General features: G+C 39.0%; 1 long non-coding RNA gene across 2 annotated transcripts; it reads left to right on the top strand.

Moving 5' to 3' along the window:
• The first annotated feature begins 9,250 nt into the window (after nt 1-9,250).
• LOC145767514 (uncharacterized) lies at nt 9,251-22,839 on the top strand. Of its 2 annotated transcripts, XR_014288796.1 has the most exons (4): nt 9,252-9,386; nt 10,753-10,897; nt 19,783-19,945; nt 21,934-22,839. It is a non-coding gene; the product is annotated as an uncharacterized LOC145767514 (long non-coding RNA). The 2 variants fall into 2 exon arrangements; XR_014288797.1 differs by lacking the exon at nt 10,753-10,897 and having other exon boundaries at nt 9,251-9,386.
• The last annotated feature ends 380 nt before the right edge of the window (nt 22,840-23,219 follow it).

The following is a 23,219-nucleotide window of genomic DNA, read 5'->3' as shown; positions in this document are numbered from 1 at the left end:
ATTGGCCATTTTAAAGCTTTGACTTTTGAAAGCCACCTCACTTCACGATGCAGTAAAAGAGTTTTTAACTCTGATTCCATTTCACCTCATAAATTTTCAAAAATACGAGCAGCCTATTGAGTGGGCGACTCTTGATGAAGTTAATAACTGTCACACAGCATCTCGCACAGAAGTGTTAATATGCAGTATTACCTTGTGCAAATTGGTATAATTTCTGCGACCCCTGAAGTTTGTTACGTGACCCCTTCGGGGGTTGCGACCCCCAGTTTGGGAAGCCCTGGTTTAGACAAGTCTAGATTGTTTCGGTAATTGTCTTTTTTTCATTGCATTTGATAGCTGCAACGTGTGCAGCGTGTGTGTAACTTACTGCCCTAGTTCTGTCTCTTTGTTTGAAACTTTGCTGTTGAATTGCATGCTCTCTCGCAAACATCAAGAAAAAAATACAACAGAGCCGAAGTAGCTGCAAACATTTTAAAATTTTTCTTTTGAAAAAATTGAAATAAAAAAATACCGAAGCACTGATGGTAGTTGCCTTTGCCAGAGTTGCCAACGCAATTGATTCACCCATTTCGTGCTAGCTGCTAAACTTTTGATCAACAAAACTGATGGACGAAACATCTCTGAAGCTAATTGTGCGGACCATAAATGAAACTCTTAATGGAAGTCAAACACCACCACCACCACTCTATTCTCTCATCCCAATGCCAACACCTGTCCCATCGGCCTGACACTACAATGACAGGTGTGAATGCATCTCAATCGTCTCCGTCCGGACATCGAGCTTTTCCGCTTAACCACATGCACAAATGGAAAATGGCTTCCTCTACTGTAAATGTGGTACTGAGGAACAGACTGCAGATCACATCATCAATGACTGCACCATCTCCAAGCCGTCTACTGGAGTGGAAGGTATGTGGGTCTTGGATGATGAAACCAAAGAATGGGGTGGTAAAAGGATAGACCCTTAGCCCCAGAGGCTCACATGACAACGACCCTATGTGTGTTGGTTGATTTCAATCTCTGACGTATATTTTTCATGGCATTTATGACCAAGCAGAGGCTTATACACCAGCTCCGAAACCGGTTATCTAATAAACATAATAAATCGAATTTCTATGCTTTTCCGCCAATTTCCATGATCTCTAAAAGTACTTGCCCTCTTAAGTTTCTACGGTGGCTGCTTGTGCTTGCCAATGTCATTTTCCAAGAGAATCCAAATTTTCAAAGTGGGATCACTCACCGCTAAAAACCAAATCACTGCTGAACTCCAGGACCAGGAGTATAATACAGGACCCTGGTTTCACTTCAAAAAATGATAAATCTGTATTTGTTACCAGTGTTGCCAAATACTCTTTAGACATCCAACACAAGTGCCAAAATCCAGTCCAATATTTGCATAGTAAAAAGAGTACAAAAATAGCCTAAAATCACACAAAATATACTTAAAGACTGTGTTTATTAACTAATACTCCAACTATCAAGTTAAAAGAACAATTCAGATTTCAATAAAGTGCAGCAAATTGACCTCAAGTCAAACTTTAAACTGAAAACCAGCCTTTCTATGCCCTCCTGGCTCGCCTACGCCTGTACGCTAGTAAATATTTTCCCCAAACACAGTCATTCATTGAATAGTTTTAGAGATGATGTTTACCAAATAAATTTTATTTGAGACCATAGTGCACAAAGGTGGCTTCTTCAAGAGGATATTCCTGATTTCTACCCACAGTCCCTTACTGAAACTTTCTGAGCAGGCGCGCTCCTTCTGTGTTGCCAGATAGAGACATTTGTTCCTAATTAGGTCAAACTTTAAGTTTTAAAAATTTTAAATTGGTTAAATCTTCTGGCTCCAAAAAACTCATTACTGAAACGAGTTTTGAGACCAAAGTTCCTCTAAACAAAAGTGTTATTTGGTGATAACGCTGAGTTCAGTAAAACTGGAAGTTGGTGGCAAAAAATTGCTTTTGGGAAAATTACGCAGCTAAATTTTGTCTGTTTTGAAAAACGCGGAAGTGTTGATATTGCAGCTACAGTTTTTCTTTCAGAGTGAGTGTTTGTTTTGCACAGTTCAATTGTTTTTACTCTTACTGTTTGACAGCGATGGGAAGTAGCAATAACGCAATGTAGCCTAGCAAATTTAGCCTAGGCTACTGTCTTTTCTTACAGAGTACGATAATGAGCTAATCTCTTGCTCTTTAATAGATTATTAAAGCGCCAGATTGAAGTTTTAGGATGACGTCATCATGAATCTTGTGACATCTCATTGAGCAATTTCAAAAAATGTGTGATGTGCAGTCTGACCATAGAAAGAGCTCAACACCTGCTCTCCTGAGCCACATCGAAACGGGCTTTTGCCTGAAGATGGGTTTCTTTTATGTCCGGTTTTCTTTCTCCATCCTATTATTATTATTATGACTACTCATCCACATCAATATTGGAACTGGCAAATTCAATGCACAACACTTTTAATTAGGCTGTCATTCATTACTACATGTGTGCTTCTCTCTGTTTTTGTTTTATTTTTTGTTATTTGTTTTTTGGGTTTTGTGGCCGTGCTAACTACTGATATATAGGCTAGCCTACGGTACTACATAATTTTTCATTCAGGCACGTTTTAAACCTTTCAAGGTTTTGCCACCTTTTCCCGTTCATTAACGTGTTGGTAGGTCTATATCGATTTTTTAGTTAGTATCTTTTTCGTCTCGGACGCTGACGAAAAATAAAAGGATTGATTGAATGTGTGTCGTTTGCCTGAAATCAGCAAAATGCCTTTTCCACACTAGTGGCGCTAAGTGCTACTTCTTAATCCTTTCACACTTCTCTAAATCATGCCAAATATCCAAAAGTTGATTTTCAATTGTGAGCTATCAGTAAGGCATTAGATTTAGAATGATTAGATGAACATTTTTTCAGGTGAAATAAAGATTTCAATCGCCAGAATCATGGATTAGCAGATCAAGAATGGGTGATTTTGACAAAAATGAAAATGCTTAAGCCTTTTGAGGCAGGATATCCCATCGTCTGAGAGAAAAATGGTTATCCTTTTCGGAATTCTCATCGTCCAAACCATAGGAAACAATGCGAGAGGCTAAAAAATTTGAAACTTTTTAAGCTAAGAACAGATCTAGTGGCAGGGAAGGCACTTTAACATGCAGATATCCAATCCATGGACTTCTGTCCAATCCAACCACGAACCAACGAGATGCTATTGCTACGTTATCTGTCCAATTGTGACCATTCCAGCAATTATTACTTACTTTTCCAGCAATTATTAGCCTACTTATATTAATTATTACTTTGAACTTTGTTTGGTAATTACAGAATAAAAAAAGAGCAATAGCAGAGGTGGGAGTCAAACCCACGTCAATGTAATGACTACCACCGCCCTAACCCAACGCATCAAGTCAACCGATGGCAAAGCTATGATTTAATTTAGCTAGAATTTGCATTTTTTCTTTATTCTTCCCAAGCGCAACCTTGATAACGTCATGAACAGCGTATAGCTTCTGATTGGTTCGTGGTTTATTAGAAATCTGCTGGTTAAAGCACGGTTTAAGACAAGTGGAGTGCCTACCTAGAGGGGTAGGCACTTTAACATGCAGATATCCCATCCAGCACGAACCAATCAGAAGTTACGCTTTTCATGACGTCATCAAGATTGCGTTTGGGAAGAATAAAGGAAAAACGCAAATTCTAGCTAAATTAAATCATCGCTTTGCCATCGGTTGGCTTGGCGCATTAGGTTAGGGCGGTAGTAGTCATTACAATGACGTGGGTTTGATTCCCACCTCTGCTATAGCTCTTTTTTCTTCTGTAATTACCAAACAAAGTTCAAAGTAATTATTAATTCTCTGGCTGAATGCTGGAATGGTCACAATAGCAGATAACGTAGATAACGTACAGATAACGTAGCATCTCATTGGTTCGTGGTTGGATTGGATACGCGCGTGGATTATTAGAAATCTGCTTGTTAAAGTGCCTACCACCCAGGGTTGCCAGATCCAAAGTAGCTTTGCCTGCCAAATGTTTTATAAAAACCGCCAAAAAACTGCCAAATTTTTCAGGGCTTCAAAAAAAACTGCCAAAAAAACTGCCAAACTGTTAGTGTTAGTAGTTACTTGTCCTGTTAATCAGAAAGGTCATACACCATACTATTTGGTGCTACATATAGCTCTGTCTGATGGTATATTGTCTTAATTTAACTTGATAGACCACTTAGTATGAATAATAATACACAAACTGCATATATCAAGCTAAATTAAAACAAACTTTCAAAGGTTGTATGCAGCCACATAGTTGGAGCTATCAAGCATCAACCAAGCGCAACCAGACGAAGGTGATAAAAACCAATTGGCCTTGTAGTGCATGTTTTTACAAGTGGATGTGGAGCTATTCTGGCATCCGATGGGTTTTCACATGCAGTTATAATATCAAACAGCTGTCTAAAACTTTTGCATTGCAAATATTCTGTTTGAATAAGCTTAACTGAAGGTGATCTACAGTGGCGTATATAAGCAAGGGGGACCACCCCAGGCGGCACGTCTGGGGGCGGCACTTGCAGACTACAATTTTAGATTTTGATTATAATCTGATAAAAAAACGCATGTCATTTTCACATGCTTTTTTACATGCCATATATAATTGACTGCATGTACGGTAGCCTACTGGTGAGGAACTTCCGGTACCAATTCAGCAGCTCAAGTCAACGAAATTCCTGGTAGGCTGCACAGTGACCGTGTGCTCTTCGAGACAGTAGCCTCCCGTAGGCTATAGGTTTATAGCCTACCTGTATGTCAACGTGTTCTGCCCAGCCAGCCATTCATACACAGTACAGCATACCGGTAGGCCAAATACGATCCGGTTCAAATTTCTACAAGATCTCTGGCCTAAGCTATGCTTTCAACTAAAACGGTGCAATTGCGCAATGCGCATCATTAACCATACCGAAAATTGAATGAGGCTGTTCACCAGGCATTAAATTAAATAATAGGAGATGTTCTACTGGTGCAAATTGAGCTAAACTATCACAAGATGTATACAGTGACAATTTGCTTTTATTCCGACGTTTCGTCAATCAGACACGACTGACTTCTTCAGGGGCTAGACCAGGTAGTGACTACCTGTCTAGCATGGCAAAACACAGGACCATGTTGTTGAAACCAACTAAACACGCAAAATGAAAATTCAACTCTAGACAAAATTATCGCGCGCAAAGTTTGAATTAAGTTAGAAAAAAGGAAAGATTTAAATTTTAACAATTAACAACCCAGACAAAAATCTGTCATTTTTACATCTACCCAACGTCCGCAGACGTTGAATCAATATAAAAATGATGGATTCTGCTGTCAGGGAAGAAACTGAAATACTGACAAGAGAGGAGAATGAACGGCATGAGTCATGATGAAACATCTTGTGATAGTTTAGCTCAATTTGCACCAGTAGAACATCTCATATTATTTAATTAACCATACCCTGTTAACACTTACTATTGGCAAGAAAATAAATGTCAAAACCGCATCCCTCCAGCTGCCCAGTCCAACTCCAACTTTGGTTGGTGACTGGTGAGACTGGCCAGTGGCCTCTGGTCTGGAGCTTCCATTTCAATAAATCAGGAATTCGGAGTTTCCACTCCATAAATTAAAGTTTTTTGATGGACTTTCATTAATAAAAGTTTTTGAAAAAACTGTAGAGGTGAGTTGTACCAGTACCGTAATAATTACAAAAAAATGCCAGACACAAAAATAAAAAATGCCAAAAAAATGCCAAACTGCCAAACGTAATTTTCTCCTGCCAAACGCTTTCAAAAAACGCCAAATTTGTGGAATTTGGCAGGAAAAACGCCAATATGGCAACCCTGCTACCACCTAGAGGCAGTGGCAGTGCTCAACAGCAATGTTGCCACTCTCTTGTCATGGAAAAATATTAGATTTGACTGAAAAAACACTAGTATCATAAATACACGATCATTTACATGCATAATGTATAAAAATGACAGCCAATGGCGTTAATGAGTGTTAAAAGTCCTTAAAATTTCAAAATAGAACTGAATTTCCTTGAAAGTGAGAGCCCTGAAGTCATAGCCTAGCCGTAGGAGAGTAAAACATTTTTAGGGGGCGAACAAAATTTTCCCAAATTTTGCTTTTGCAAACATATTGTTAAAAACGCAATATTACTCACAATCTCTGAAGTAGTGTAGTCTATGAACTCCACACTCATCAACTGTAAGCCGACGAAATGTAAGCCTGTCATATGGTAGGCTACGCTACCTACTTTAGTCTACTTTGAACACTTTTCACAGTCATTTCTGTGTATTTTTTAAAGTGTTTATGCTAAATAGGCTATCTCAAATTTGGTCATCATTGGGTGTAACCAGACAAAAAACTCGCTGTCCACTTTGAAAAGCACTACGGTACAGACACATTGATGCAGCCAAACAAAAAATAGGTGGGGCTACTTGAAAACTGTCCAAACTTATGCACACCAACATAGCGGTAAATCGCTAAAAAAACACTAGATCGCAAAAAAAACATTAGAACACTAGATGCAATCCAAAAACACTAGATCTAGTGGAAAAACACTAGGAGTGGCAGCACTGCTCAACACTTAAAAGCCCTGGCCCCTGGTACAGTAAGCTCAGTGCCCTAGTCCAGTGGTACCCAACCTTTTTGTTGTCACGGACCCCTTTAGACAAATTATTAATTCTGCGGACCCCTACCTAAATTTTGCCTGAAACTCAATTAACATGCTATTGACGATTGCAAAGAAATTTATTTTCACACGAGTCAGTTCAATCACAGTAGGCCTACTATTGACTATTGTAATAATTATGCTACTCAACTAGCCTACACTGTACGATGTCATATTGCATTGCCGCTGTGACTCCTGCGGCAAGTATCAGGTTAAACAGTTGCTCAAATAAGAAAATGAATGGATTGTTCAAGAAATGTCAGCAGTATTTGAATATTAAGGTGACCCAAAGTGCCATGCCGAAACTTTTTCAACGTAAGCAAATTAAACGAGATGGTTGTTGTTGCCTTTCCTGAACTAAACGACTGAACAGCGGTTGAGTTTTTGACAATGCAACACGCATGTCATCTTCAACGTCCACTGTCCAGGCGATTTCGATGTTGTTTTTATTGTAACAAGAACTGAGAATCCTGCCTCGCAAAGGTTAAGTGGTTATGAATGGTAACAAAACAATAATCGCTTGCTTTGCCAAGAATGGGTAGGTTTGCAATTGTGAGCACCAAAATTCTTCCACAGTTAATGCGTAATAACTCTTTTGATCTCAAATCAATTAGGTCATCTTTACTGAGATGGTTATCGCTAATGTTGTTCAAGTCAATAAGAAAAGGATTTCGAATCCATGTTTCAACTTCGTTCGACAGGTGTTCTAAATTAAAATAACGTTGAAATGAGATTTCCAGAGTTTCAAGTGTGCACAACATTTTTCTCTCATAGAGATCAAACGAGTACCGGTACATTTTCTTTGAGACTCTCTTTCTCATGAACCCCCAAGGGGTCCGCGAACCCCAGGTTGGAAACCACTGCCCTAGTCGGAACCAGGGTTGCCAGATTGATAAAACAAAAAAGGCCAAATGCATCCCCAAAAAAGGCCAAATTATAGAAAAAAAGGCCAAACCTGAGGTTCTGTTCTCTTTGTTGAAATCAGTGGTATTTTTGCACTTACTTTCAACAATAAATTAGATAATGTTTATCTAGTTTCTATTGTTCTACATGTTATCTGTTAAAGAAGAAATGCTTAGTAAAATTCCTGAAAAAATGCAATCCATAAAATACAAACAGATAGGTATGGAAACAATTACAATACAACTGAAATATGTACATAATATTAAGCTAAGCATCATCCTGTAGACTAAAAAGCTATTAACGTCCACCAGTGAGACCCTGGTGACTAGTAAGCAGAGGAAAAAGGAGTTAACATTGGCATATCACTTAATGCAATGTGAAATAGTATATATATACATTATTTAAAACAATGAAAACTATCAATACTACAAAAAAGTGCTCAATGCTAAGCAAAAAAGCAAAGCAGAGCAAATTAAATCAAATATAGTTATTACTATCTGAAGCCTTTACAAATTGTTTCACCTAACGGATCATCAGAAGGTCTTATTCAAATAGAATCTATTTCTATTTGAATAAGACCTTCTTAATGATCCGTTAGGTGAAACAATTTGTAAAGGCTTCAGATAGTAATAAGTATACATTATTTATATACCCAATACAATTACTTGTAGGCTACATTAAACACCCAACACTGCAAAATCAGAGAAATCAATTGCATTTATGTCCAACATCCTTCAACAATGAACACGCTTTATTCTAGGAATGCTAGCGCTTCTGCCATTTCGTTACTGCTAGTTTCACCATAAACAATATCAGATGTGAAACGCCTTATCATTATGGCACTGGCATCAAAGTTTGTGCAACATTTTCCATTCAGCAGCATGTCCGTTCGTATTCGCAAAATCACTTCCAAAAGCTCAATCTGCATTTTGTTTCGTGGTTTTGTTTTCACTGCAGTAAGTAATGACAAAATCTTCTCTACTACTGCATTACTGACAGGGATGCAGAGACATGTTAAAGCATAGCTAGCAAGGTCTTTGAAATGGGCATGATGCAAAACGCTACACCAAAACTTTTCACTGTTGCTAGGGATAACCAAAAGAACTATGAAAACCAAAAGAAAAAAAGGCCAAACAAATGCCAATCGGGAAACTAAAAAAGGCCAAAAAAAGGCCAAGCGGCCAAACAAAAATTTTCCGGCCAAACACTTTTCAAAAAGGCCAAATTTCTGAAATTTGGCCGTAAAAAGGCCAATCTGGCAACCCTGGTCGGAACATGTGTTGTTATTGTGACGTAACTATATATTTTGTGATGGGATTTTGATCGCTCGGAAAGTTGCCATTCAGGCCGAGGCCGTTTTATCGCGATATAAGGCTACATTTTTAAGAGTGGAGAAAAAGGAAATGAAAGGTAGGCCTACTGGTTGCAGACTTTGATGTTATGAAGGTTGCACTGTTTTATCTAAAAATTAAAATAGTCTATATAATTAATTGCTAAGGTTAAGTTAGTTTTTAAGGGCTTGAGCGATTAATAAGGTGTTGTGACTGTGCCATATTTTAAACTGATTGTCCTGTTTTAGTATCATGCACGTTATAACGTCCGTGTTCAGTCGCTTCTACCTTTTTCTGAACTACTAATAATTCTGGTTTTCTGTGTATCAGCAGTTTTGTGTGATTTGTCTTGTGTTACTTTATTAATTTGAGTTAGTTTCAATACTGTACCAAAGAAGCGGGCTGCGTTTGAGATACTTTTCAATAACAATAAGGCTTGTGGTTCAAGAGTATCTGGCAACACATGAGGTAAGCTCATTTTATTTTTACGAAGTCATTTGTTGTCAGTGATGCCAGATGAAAAACTCCTTCAATTTTTGGGAGAAATTGTAAGTATTTTGGGAAATAAATTGCAAGCTCTGGTTAAACAAGGAATAAGAACAAGATATAAAAAATAAAAAAACGAGAAACATAAGCTGGGAGGTCAAAGTCGTTTTCTTAAGATCCTCATAATCTTGACGGTAAAATATCTTCCTGGCAGTGCTTTTTAGATGGACAGTTTACCCAGCTAGTAAATCAGTCATTTTTTAAATGAATTCAACCTCTGCAGACGTTAAATCAATGTAAAAAACGACTGACTTGCTGTCTGGATACTGAGAAGAGGTTGAACAAATGAGCATAATGATAGTAAAGTGGTATTGTCGAATGGGTTTAATTTTATGTTTCTTGACCTCTGATTGATTGATTGAATCTTTATCCTCGGACTGGGAAAGCTTAATCGTGGAAGTTTCGCATACTTGTAGAGGCTTTGAATCATTGACGCAGGCCCGGTCACCGAGATTGGCAGAGTGAAGTTTCCGATTGTTGAAGTCTTGTTGTTGGGGAATTATTTCATCCATTAGATGCCGCTGAATGGAGAGCAGTCCTTAACTTGCGTTGCTCAAGCGCACACCCCGAGAGTCGAACCAGCGCTGCTTGATCTTGAAGCTTCTTCAGTTCTTCGTTCCAGAAATGACGCGCTAACCAATTGACCTATCTGGGCGGACTCTGTTATGATTGACATAGGCCAACATTGTTTTTCGTTTTTATGGTCAGAGATAAAAACAAACTGAACTCATCAATCAACGTTTTGGCACACACAAAGTACATTTAGCTTAATGGCTAAGCACCCGACAACTCATGGTCAAGCGGCGCTGGTTGGGTTCTCGGGGTGTACGCTTCCTTGAGCGATGCATTTCAGGACTGCTCTCCATTCAGCAGCACCTAGTGGATGAAATAATTCACAGACAACTATTTGAAACTTCATTAGAGCTCTCAATCTTGGTAACCAGCTCTGCGCCTGTGGCTCAAAGCTTCTACGAGAACTGTAGGCATTGCGAAGCTACCATGAATAACCAATCAAAGGGTTTGTCAGTCCGAGAATGAATATTCAAAGCCAAACCATCTAAAACTGAAAATAGGCGTATATTATACTTTATTTTGAAATCCTAACAATTTCTTGACTTTGGTAACTCCTGGACCGGCTATCTGGCCTCCTAATTTCAAGAGATCACAACAAAATTTATACCTTTTTTTGGCTAAAAAAGCTATTGCCCTGTTAAATTCCACTTTCTGTTGCCTTCGTTTTAAACATGAGAGAAATTAGTAAGTTATTGGTTGCATAGTTTTTTATCAGGCCAGATTAATTCCACGATATGGATGGAGACAATGGAGAATCAAAATGTGTTAAAAAAGCAGAAGATCAATTGAACGTTTTGCTTGTTTGCGAAAACGCCCATGATGATACTAAAAAGACACCTTCAGCAGACATGGAGCTTCAAGTGATATAAATCAAAAATTTGTTTTTCTTGAATAAGCTCAGCCAATATTGTTGCAATAAGTTTATAACTTATTCACCGGTGTAACAGTCCACGGGTTGCATCAATTCAAAAGTTACTTTGACGTTTAGGGCGCATGCGTGTGTGCGATCTGAAGTTACCTCACATTTACGGCAAAAAAGTTGCCAGGTCCAAGTAAACAACTTGTAATGAAGTTAAGCAAGAATTACCGGATACTGAACGAAAATAATTAAATTAATACCACCGTTTATATTGTGATCCCACCTATTATTGCTCACTGTTGCATTTAAGTAGAAATATAGGGAATGCGTTTTTACAAAATTTATTAAATAAAACATTTGGTAACTTTTGGAATGGTGTAAATCCTGCTTCTGGAACATCAGTCACACGAGTTTTCAATAGAAAATTTTTAAACTAAAGATTGGTTACTTAGTCCACTTGATAATGTTTGTGTTGCTTTATTCACAATGATGTAATTTATTTCATTAACTTGTAGCTTGGTTGTGGGAATTTTCGGACTGAGAAAGCTTCTTCTGAATCTTCATTAGCCTAATGACCAGTGACGATCGGTGAGGGAAAGCAAGGAAAGCAGTGCTTACCTGAGCGAAAACTATACAAAATATAATGACTGAATTCTAGGTTTAACTTCTTATTATTTTTATCACGTATATTTTAACTTGAAAATTACTGTATTCGTGACTAGAATTACTCGTAACGCTTGTGAGTAGTCTAAGTCCTCACCAAACCGCATGTCTTGCCTATAAATGCCAATTAACGCAAACGCTTCTGTCGGAAACAACCACTGAAGCTCCAGGGAAGCAACTATCAAAGTTGCTTTCCCAGGTTCAAAAATGTCAAAAAACGCCTTCGTTTTATCCAATCCTCACTCGTTTTTAAAACGTCACCAGCTGCTTAGCCAATCAGATGTGTTATGGTTATGGTATGGTAGAGTTGCTTACCCAGTGATGTCAATGCGTACATTCGCTAGAGTGGCTAGACTAACTCGTCAGAATGGTCTCTCGTCACGGTAGGCTACACAGCACAGCATCAGCACAGCATCATCATACACCTCGTATTTGTGTTTTTAAACGATATGATTCATTATATGCTCATGTTTTCCCAGCTGGTCTTGATTCAATATTCTACAAAACTTTATATATTCAATTCGATTTCGAAGCTACTGTTCCATCCATCATTATATTTTATTGATACAGTTATAATGTCTGATGCTGCAATGTAAGATGACTGATGACAGGCAGCACCTTGACTGGTTAACCGCAAGGTTGTTCGGTGCTGCCAGACCTTTCTATTGCCATATTTTGATTTGTATGTAATTGTGTTTCTTTATATCGAGTCGTATTAGAAAGGCAAATAAACAATATCTCTCTCTCTCTCTCTCTAATGCCAAAAAGCTTGTTGCTGTTTTTTTATGTCTCCTCGCCATGTACTTTAGCCTACTAGCTTTCATAGCCATGCCTTTGCCCTTTTTACAGCGTTGATATAACGTTACTTCGCCAATGAACGTTCAGGTTCGGGTGCAATATTTAGTTCGTTAAGCTTCTATACGCAGGAGGCAAACTTATCCAGCTTTTTGTACAAATTGCTTGGTTTTAATGTTTAGGCCTAAGTGTTAGTTTTTGTAGTGTAGGCCTAACTAAATATCTGAGAATGAACATTCATGACGAATTAAACATTTAGACAACTATTATTCCATGTCTATTATTCCATTAAAATTAAGATTGTTCATGACTTCTAAACATTAAATGGATGTATGATCACGACACAGGCGAAGCACAATTTGACAGATTTTTATTTTTGATTTGTTTTGGAAATGCTCTCAGAGCGCATCAAATTGGAAGCGTTTTTCAAAAATTTCTGGGGGAGGCCCCACAGACCCCCCGCTGAAAGTGTTGCCTTCGGCAACATGCCTTCGGGCTTCGCCCGACGGTTACGCCCTTCGTGCCTACTACCTTGCTGCAGCATATTTCCAAGTTGCTTTCCCAACGGTTTAAGCCACCGAACGTCACTGCTAATGACCAGTTGGGAGCAGCTGACTAGACGACCAAATGGTCTTTTGCTGCTCCTGGTTAATCAGATTGAATTTGTTAACACTGAACGTACTTACGTGTTCCTCTATGTCTATTAACTGTTTGTTATTGTGATGTGAGTTTATTGTGTGTTAGACGAGTCAATATAAGGTTGAACCCAAAAAAAATTGATACAAAAGGTTTTTCAACGGATTCTGTTACCTATGGGCCTACTAAATAACATACTAAAAGTCTACCAAAATCGGACCTCGAGAAAGGGGTCATTTTCAAGATGGCGTCCAAGATGGCCGCCGGTATGTTATATTGCCTATATCTCAATTGCTATTCAAGCTAGAAAGGCGGTTTAGGTGTCTATCCCTAGGTTTTCGGGGTCAATGAATCGAATTAAATAGGTTAAATTACGATAGGCTGATTATCTACTGAGATACGTATGATTTGTATATAATATACGACCTGGGGGAGCCGGGGACATTTCGGACGCAGCGATAGGCCAACATCAGACAGAGCAGAGCACGATATTAGCAAATTCACTTGAGGCTTGAGATAAACCGCAAACAAAATTATCTTGACTTCCATTATGTAACACGCGCTTGAGAAAAGTGGTTTTCCAACATTTCAGTTTCTATACTTTTGGCAGCTTGATAAGCCGAATAGTGGTAAAATTTTCAGAGACAACTCCTCACTTTTCATCTGAATAAATTCCATATGTATTAGTGCAAAACGGTTTCCAGTAGTCTACACCTTAACATAAAACATTTTTCGAAAACAAAACACTCGAAATCCGTCCGTAGTATCCCCAATCTCCCCTAATAAGATGGAATTATCATAGCAGCATATTATACGCGGCATAACAAGTACCATCAATACAGGCATCTAAGAAAAACTGCAACCAACAGGAGGCTCATATTTGGCTTCCTACAGTAGATGAATACAGGTGATTAATCTGTTCCTTTGCTAGGAGCGATTGGAACACTGATGGACGGCAAGGACTTCAGGACATTCTAGGGGTAGTTTACAATGAAAATTCTGTAGCCCATATGCTACAGGCAAAGCAGTTCAGAGAGCATTTCGTGGTCATCTTCTTGTGGACAAATGTCTTAGCCGAAGGATGGTATCAGAGATGGAAAATGCTAGTCCCGAATTCGTAGCGATGGTTCAAGAGTCTGAAAGGATGTATATTGCACTATGGCATTAGAAACTGTATTCATATCAGCGACCCTCAGTAAGCTAAATGAACAGCTGAAGAAAAGGAGGATAGAACTGGGTGCTAGATCCAAGACAAGTCAATTGTGGCTGAATTACCAAAGCATGGTAAAAGTTGCCAGGTCACTGATGAAGGCAGATCAAATAGGTTCTTGGCAGATGCACCTACGTGCTGTCAGTGACTGCATGCCGATATTTGCCGCAGCTGGGCATTACAACTACTTGAAATCAGCATACTTCTATATCCAACAGATGGAACAGCTTCACATTAACCACCCAGACGTATTCAGGAAGTTTGAAAAGGGTTTTCATGTTATCCGTCGCAGCAGCCAGTTCTGGGCAGGCCTCAGTTCAGATCTCGTCATCGAGACGACATTGATGAGGTCGTTGAAAACCACTGGGGGTATGACGCACGGAAGTGGAATGGATGAAAAGCAGAGAGCCCTTTGGACCATGTCCAAGTCCATAACATCAGAGTACAACATCGCTATGCAGGAGTTTACAATCTTGTCATTCACGACATCTGAACAGCACAAGGATTCAACAAAGGCAAGGATGAAAAGGGACGCTGCTGACCTGGAGAAGATCAATTCAAAACTTGTCGTATGTTCACCTTTCTTGCAAGATGCTTCGGTATGGAACGTTGTCACTGGTGTTGTAGCCGATGATAGTGTCAACATGCACGAATATGAGACTGTTGGACAAAAAATCTTACAAAAAATGACAGGACAACCTGCATTCGCATACTCATTCAGTAGAAAGGATAAAGCCAGGACCCTTGGGCAAAAATCTGCTATCAAGGTCGCTCCTGATCAAACCATTGATACTGCACTTATTTTTCAACGCTTCATGGTGGTCTCCCAAGCTGGACATCTATCACTGGAGCAAGTTATGTGTTACGAGCTTAGTTCTTTCCCTCCTGCTCTCTTTGAATCGAGACATGTATTCCGAAAAGCTGATAAGCCACAGTTAGCACACGCGATCTGTGATCACGCAAGTAATGCAATCCTACATTCTGTGCCAAAAACGGAGTGCCACGTACTTGATGACGGTTCACTCCTTCACCGCATACCATGGCAGCGTGGACAAAGCTATGGTGAAATAGCACGGTCATATGCTGATTTTATCATCCGGCAATATGGATCCGGTACGAGCATTGTGTTTGACGGCTATGAAGAAGGGTCGACCATTAAAGACAACATGCATCGAAGAAGAGGACGTAATCTTCATCCCGTTGTCAACTTTACAGCGGAGACTATGTTCACAGGCTAGAAGGAGGAGTTCCTTTCACAAGATGCCAATAAACAAAATTTGATTTGGATGATAAGTGGTAGGTAAACTTTGGGAACAAAATTGCACCGTGGTAAATGCATCGGGGATGCTGATGTAGAATTTGTGAAGGCCGCAGTGGAGATATCTCTTCTCCATACAACAACGCTGATTGGAGAAGATACCGATCTCCTTGTGTTAATTGTTTACTATGCAAAGAAGATACTAAGGGCCTTTATTTCAGGTCAGACAAGTCCAAAGCTGATGGCAGTACCAAAGTATACAACATCAACCGTTTGAAAAAAATCTTTGGACATGACATGTATTCTGAGTTGATATTTATCCATGCCATGACTGGTTGTGACACTACGTCTCGGATATTCGGTGTTGGCAAGAAGACTGCTTTTCGGAAACTTGTGCATGGAGATCCTGTTCTTCGGTCTTGTGCTAAAGCATTCACTGCCCCAAACCAGACCACAGAGATTCGATGACCTTGGGTGCCAAGTAATGGCTGTCTTCTTTGATGGCCAGAGCACAGATTTCCTTGCGACAATACGATACAACACCTTTAGCAAGAAAGTTGTCTCTGCTTCATCATTTGTAACGCCCGAGCGTCTGCCACCAACTGAATCTGCTACCCAATTTCACTGTCGTCGAGTTTACTACCAGATAATGGTCTGGGTGGGAAAAGCAGAGAGTATGGATGTCATGAATTGGGGGTGGAACCTGCAAAAGAATCGGCTCATCCCACTTATGTCAAAAATGAAGGCTGCTCCAGACAGTCTCTTGAAGGTCATTCATTGCAACTGCTCCACTGCCTGTAAGACACTCCGCTGCTCCTGTAGAGGATACGGACTACCATGTACCACTGCATGTGGACCATGCCAACTGCAAGAATGTGACAATCCACATAACAAGTTTTTTTTAGACGAGTCGGAAGATGATGAATAGAGACAGCCGTAAGCAATAAGACAACAAACGGGCTGATCACCCTGGTTTACGATTTACCTTTGTAGTCAACTGTTGTAATTCCAATAATTTTCCGAATGTGTCTGTGTCCAGACTTTAATGGTACGCCATTCTTCAGAACAGATTAATCCCCTGTATTGATCTAATGATCTACTGTAGGAAGCCAAGTATGAGCCTCCTGTTGGTTGCAGTTTTTCTTAGATGCCTGTATAGATAGTACCTGTTATGCCGCGTATAATATGCTGTCATGATAATTCCATCTTATTAGGGGAGATTGGGGATACTACGGACGGATTTTCAAGTGTTTTGTTTTTTAGTGTACTGGAAACCGTTTTGTACCAATACATATGGAATTTATTCAGATGAAAAGTGAGGAGTTGTCACTGAAAATTTTATCGCTATTCGGCTTATCAAGCTGCCAAAAGTATAGCAACTGAAATGTTGGAAAACCACTTTTCTCAAGCGCGTGTTACATAATGGAAGTCAAGATGATTTTGTTTGCGGTTTATCTCAAGCCTCAAGTGAATTTGCTAATATCGTGCTCTGCTCTGTCTGATGTTGGCCTATCGCTGCGTCCGAAATGTCCCCGGGCTCCCCCAGGTTGTATATTATATACAAATCATACGTATCTCAGTAGATAATCAGCCTATCGTAATTTAACCTATTTAATTCGATTCATTGACCCCGAAAACCTAGGGATAGACACCTAAACCGCCTTTCTAGCTTGAATAGCAATCGAGATATAGGCAATATAACATACCGGTACCGGCGGCCATCTTGGACGCCATCTTGAAAATGACCCCTTTCTCGAGGTCCGATTTTGGTAGACTTTTAGTATGTCGTTTAGTAGGCCCATAGGTAACAGAATCCGTTGAAAAACCTTTTGTATCAATTTTTTTGGGGTTAGGTGCTTTTTTTCCGTATATTGACTCGTCTATGTTGTAAGCAGGCGCGGATCTAGGAGTTTTTTTCGGGGGGGGCCAGAAAATTTGAAAAGCAATTAAACAGAAAGAAAAAGATAAAGCAGATATGAACAATGATACTACGACAGTAGCGTAGCCAGGAATTTTGAAAGGGGGGGTTTTGACGGCCGGCGGGGGGTCTGGGGGGCAGCCCCCAGAAAATTTTGAAAAATTACTTTGAATTTGGTGCATTCTGAGAGCATTTTCAACAAAAATGTGGGTATAAATATTCTTATAAAATGGTGCTGTCTGGTGGCATAGCAAAAGGATAAGATCATGTTTTCTTCGGATTTTTCGGTAATAAACCTAAGTCTCTATGTTTTCTTGTTGCTAATTCCTGGCTGAGATATTTGAATGTTTGGTATTGGCAAAACTCGCTCTTTTAATGCAGTTTCGTTTAAAATTAGGAAAACTTTGTTTAAGAGACATAGATACTGAAAGCTTCATTCTCAATATCGTGATGTCACACGCGTGCCAAGGGGGGGGGGGGTTGTAACCCCCCCTCCCCTTGGCTAAGCCACTATACCACTATACTACGACATATACGATATGCCATAAAATAAAAAAGACATTAAAAGAAACAGCCATTTCGTCAATTGTGAATGTTTGAAAAATACATTTTGCTTGAATAAAAACTGCTAAGCATGCAAAGTAAACTTGAAATCTGGTTTAAAACCCTGTATGCAGTGTCCATGACCAATTGGATGTTTGTATGTTTGCAAGCATAGACGGCAATTGATTGAAATTATAATGAAGGCTAAAAACTATAAAACAGCCATTCAAGGTTTCAGATTGTTTCAACTGACGTCATTTGGTTCAGCATTGGTTTCAGCTGAGTCAGCACCAACAAATGTTGCTATTAAAATGCACTTACAGTTGTATAACGGAATAAAGGAGTCTGATCGATGCATGATTTCAACCATAATAATAATAAAAAATTACCCCTCCCCCCCCCCCCCCCCAGATAAGTTAAGTCCGCCTTGGGACTAATATCAGCTGTTTAGACGTACATCAAACGATTTGATGCGGATACATACAATTTCAACAATAATTCCTCACAACATTTCGGGGGGGCCCGGGCCCCCTGGGCCCCCCCATAAATCCGCGCCTGGTTGTAAGTTACTATTATAGAATCTGATTGGCAATTAAAGTTATTTCTCTCTCTCTCTTGAAAGCTCAATCCTGGCAGTATTGCATAGTCCTACAAAGCAAAGTTTCGCTTGTTGAAGTGCCTGCAGATTATTCCATCCACCAGTAGCCGCTGAATGAAGAGCAGTCCTTGAAATGCGTTGCTCAAGCGCACATCACGAAAGTCGAACCAGCGCCGCTAGTTGGTGTAAGGCACCTGCAGCTAATAAGGCCCGCTAATTTTCAAACCTCAATATTTTTCTAAATATTGCATAATTTTGAACGAAACTTGGAATGAGGATACTTTGGGTCTATCTAAACAACATATCTATGAAGCAAGTTTCTAAGTTAAAGGGGTTGTAAAATTAATATTAAGAAAATAAAAAAAATCTCAAGCGGGCCTTATTAGATACACGTGTTGTGAATAAGGCCCGGTTTGAATTAGCACCAAAAGTGATGGAAAAGGTATATTTTCACAATAACAACACCACAAAACAAATTCTAATCGACAACACAGGCACATAACTAATAATTAAATACACAGAGACAACTGTTCCCTCCCCCGCCCCATGCTCCATTTTTTTAAAAAGCGACATGGTGTTTTTAGATATGGTAGGGATACTAAAGTATTTTGATTCTGAAATTATGATATTTCCATTGCAATAACAAATTGGATTAATGGTGTAACAAAAATTGTTTAGGTCACTTAAGTCTTTAACCCTCACTTTCTTAACCAGGGGTGAACAACGTTACCCCAGGGGTCTATGGGCCTCATTATCAAAATTAGCCTAGTCTGATCATCATTATCAGTCTTGCTTTAATTAGAACAAAAGTTCAAATTTATTGGTTTTACTGCATCAGCATGCACATATCTTTCACATAAAATGTAAAAAAACGGAAGTCAAAGCGGTTTGTTAACTGCAGAACAGTCTAAAATATGTGAAAATTAATAAAACCACTCAATTTCAGCCCCCCCAAACTTCAACTTTCCGTAACTCAAAAAGTTCTCAACTTTGGGCTGTGAAACTTTACCAGTTAGTTTCAATTCACCATAGCACCAATCAGAGCTTCCAATTTTGTTTAAAAGATTTGTAACAACGGAGATCCAGGGGGTGGGCCTTATTACTGGCCGGGCCTTATTAGCTGCAGGTGCCTTAGTTTCTTCCTTTACAAATTCATCAAGGGCTTTTTCGAGCAAAGGCTACTTTCTGCTGAAAGTAGTCAGGGCGCGATTGATACCTACATCTCTAGTTGTGCACGATAGTTATTTTTGATGACATTTCATTAGGATCTTCCTTCATGTCCAGAAGAGCACTGCGTAGTGTGTGACACTCTATGGTCTATGCGATAATGATTTGCAGCTGGCTATATTTTCCACTTTCTGCTGCTGGATGCTGTTGGGATTGTTTCCTATATTTATTGGATTTGTTTCGATATATTACGCTGCAAAGGTGAGCATTGACACTTCTGTAGGTTCAAAAGTATTCTACTTATTTTCTTTTCGACATCTAAAGTACGAATCCGTTCAATTTTTATTCCGATGTAAACATACAATTTAAGTTCCAAGTCAATCCACTTTACGCTGTCAAATCTATGATGTCTGTCGAGTTTTTTTGCAAATTTGAATTCCATAATTAGCCTAATTCATTGTTATCCACCAATTTCGTGTAAGGTACGCAAAAATGTAAAGTTTTCCTCATCAAAATTCGTTCGAGTTCAGGAGTTTTTTGGTTAAAGTTCTAGTTCATGGACATTTTGTTTCTCCAAACACTTATTCCAACAGCGTTTTATTTTTATTCTTGAAACTACTTTTGTTTTCTTTATTTTTTTTTAAATAAAGAGCTGTAGTGTTTGTTGAGGCGATCAACAGTTCGAGAAACTTGTAGCAGTTGTTTTAGTTTTGTTATATATCACTTAATTTTGGTTATACGACATCAGTTTGATGAAATCATCAATTTTTAATAAATCTGCACTAACAGTAGGGGAGGTAATCCTTTTTTTTTTCAAATCCAACTTTAGCCCTGGCTTTAGGATGCAGTAGTATATTCTACGACCTCTGGTAAAAAAAAAAAAAATTCACGTCCAAAACTTTTGAATTTTCCGTTTAATCACGTGCGGTAGATTGATTATTTTATATTATAGTGTTGAAGTTTGTTTGATTGTGCAAAGCTCCAGCTCCATGCAGATCGAGCTCTATTGGTGCTGGTTGTGCATGAAGTTTCACCATGTTTGTTTGTAGTAGGCCTATTATCAAGTCAAAACAACGGCAACAAGTCTCTCGAACTGTGAGCAACCTCAACAAATACTACAGGTCTTTACTTTTGAAAACATCAAGATAAACAAAAGTAGCCCTTTTAGAAATTGCTCACAAAATGTGACATAGCCAACCATAACTCTAAAGGCCATGAAAAAAAAAACTTTTCTTATAATCGAATGTAGGTAAATATCCTACGCATAATTTTCCCCTGAAAAATATCTCCCGGAAAATTTTCTCGTAATATCATCGAAAAAAAAATTAGGCTACCTTGGCAAATATCGACGGTCGAAAACAAGAAAGTCGTAAGTGACATTTTGAGAAATTCCCTTTTTGCATTTTCAAAACCTATGCACTTAGGGCTATCTACTACTATTTTACTACTATGATTACAGATATTAATGCTCAAAGTAAAAGCATTAACAAAATTGAAAAAAGAAACAAATGACAAGAAACAAATTGATTTTTTGGCCTTTTACTCCAAAGTTTAAAAATGCCTTTACGACTTTTTTGTTTTCGACCGTCGATATAGTCCCGGTAAATGGTTGGTTGCTTTATGAATCTTTATCTTCAGACTGACTTGATAGGTTATTCCTGGTTGCTTCGCATACTTGCAGAGGCTTTTGACGCAGGGCCAGTTGTTGCCGGGGAATTATTCCATTCATTCGTTGCCGCTGAATGGAGAGCAGTCCTGAAATGCGTTGCTCAAGCGCACACCCCGAGAGTCGAAGCAGCGCCGCTTGATCTTGAAGCTTCTTCGTTCACGAAGTCATGCGCTAACCAAATTTTTAGGATGCTCTTTACTTGCGTGGATTTTGATTGAGGAAATCTTTATCCTCAGACTGAAAAAGTTTGTTTGAGTGCTTAATCCTAGCAGTTTCACATACTTGTAGAGGTTTTGAACCGCTGACGCAGGTCCGGTCACCGATTTGACAGAAAAAAGTGTCCGATTTTTGTCTGAGAATTATTCCATCCATTAGGTGCCGTTGAATGGAGAGCCATCCTTAAGAATGTGTTGCTCAAGCGCACACCCCGCGAGTCGAACCATCGCTTATTGATCTTAACTACTGAGCTAACGAGGGCGAGTGCATTATCTACCAAAATAAGTATGTTAATAAAAGTTATTTTCCATAAATTTTATTTTGTGAGAGTGGATAGCATATGCTTATGAATAATATCTTCCAGGCTAAGAAGAGTGTGGACAACGAATTGAAAAAAAGATATTCTTTTGTGTCAAGATCTATCTCCTGGGCTGGAATGCTGCTATTTACAACTTGTACCTCAGTGCTGGTTATTATTTTGGCGACAAGTGGAGTTATGTAGGCTAACATAATCAAAAAACCTATTTATCTAATTATTATCTCAAACCGTTCCCGCAGATAAGTTTTTTGAAATTATTTTTTTACAAGCGGAAGATATTTTATTTTGTTATTGAAAGTTACATATTTGGGCAATAAAAATTGCTAAATTAGAAAAAAATTAAACGAATTATTTTGTTCACAAAAGACTTTAAAAACTTTGAGAACCCCAATAATCACGATAACCGATTAGGCTAAATCGGCTGTTCTGCCGAAAGTGTCTAAAAAAATGTTTTAGGCCAAGTATTTTTAATTTAGAAACCTCTTGTGCAAACGCTCATTAAAGTAGCTGGTTCCAAGCAGATGATTGACAACATTTTCTTACTTTTGAATAATGTTACGCCATATCATTATAAAAAGAAGACCAGTGCAAGCTTGCTTGGCCTAAGCTCAACACAATATTGTCTTGTGAAACTTCAGTGTTGTAGCAAAATTTGTGCTCTCCCAAAAGTCACACTGTTTATTAAACGTTGCAACGTCAGCACCTGGGTTCATGTTGAGTAGCCAACGTCAAATTATAGGCTACATTGGCTGGCAAGCTTTACTGAAACCATGATTGTTTTAAGCTTGCAATGCTTTCACTTGCTTGTGTCTACAGACTGTCGCGTGCTTTCTAAAGGCGACAACAGAAGATGTTAGTTTGCAAATGTAGGTAGCCTAAAGATTTTTCAGAAAATATCTACCCTGGTAGCAGTGCCGGTCTTTGGGGTGTGCAAACCGTGCGATCGCACAGGGCCCGCAATTTACTCAGGAAATGCAGTAATTTTTGTCATTTCCAATGGAAAAAATTCGATTCACAAGCAAGTACCGTTATCCTTGAAGTCAGTTGCGGCTTTAGGAATTAGCAACAAGAAAACATGGAGACTCAGCTTTATTTCCGAAAAATGCCAGAGAAAACATGATCTTATCCTTTTGCTATGCCACCGGACAGCAACCATTTTACAGTTAATATTCATACCCAAATTTTTGTTGAACATGCGCTCAGAATGCACCAAATTTAAAGTAATTTTTCTGGGGGAGGCCCCCCAGACCCCACACCGCTGGGTGTCGTCTTCGGCAAACACGCTGTCAGGCTTTGTCCGCCGGCCGTCAAACCTCCCCTCCCCTTTCAAA

The sequence above is a fragment of the Aplidium turbinatum genome, chromosome 3 (assembly GCF_918807975.1).
Source record: "Aplidium turbinatum chromosome 3, kaAplTurb1.1, whole genome shotgun sequence".
Taxonomy (NCBI): domain Eukaryota; kingdom Metazoa; phylum Chordata; class Ascidiacea; order Aplousobranchia; family Polyclinidae; genus Aplidium; species Aplidium turbinatum.
Note: the sequence above shows the minus strand (reverse complement) of the source record. Positions and strands in the feature narration are given on the sequence as shown.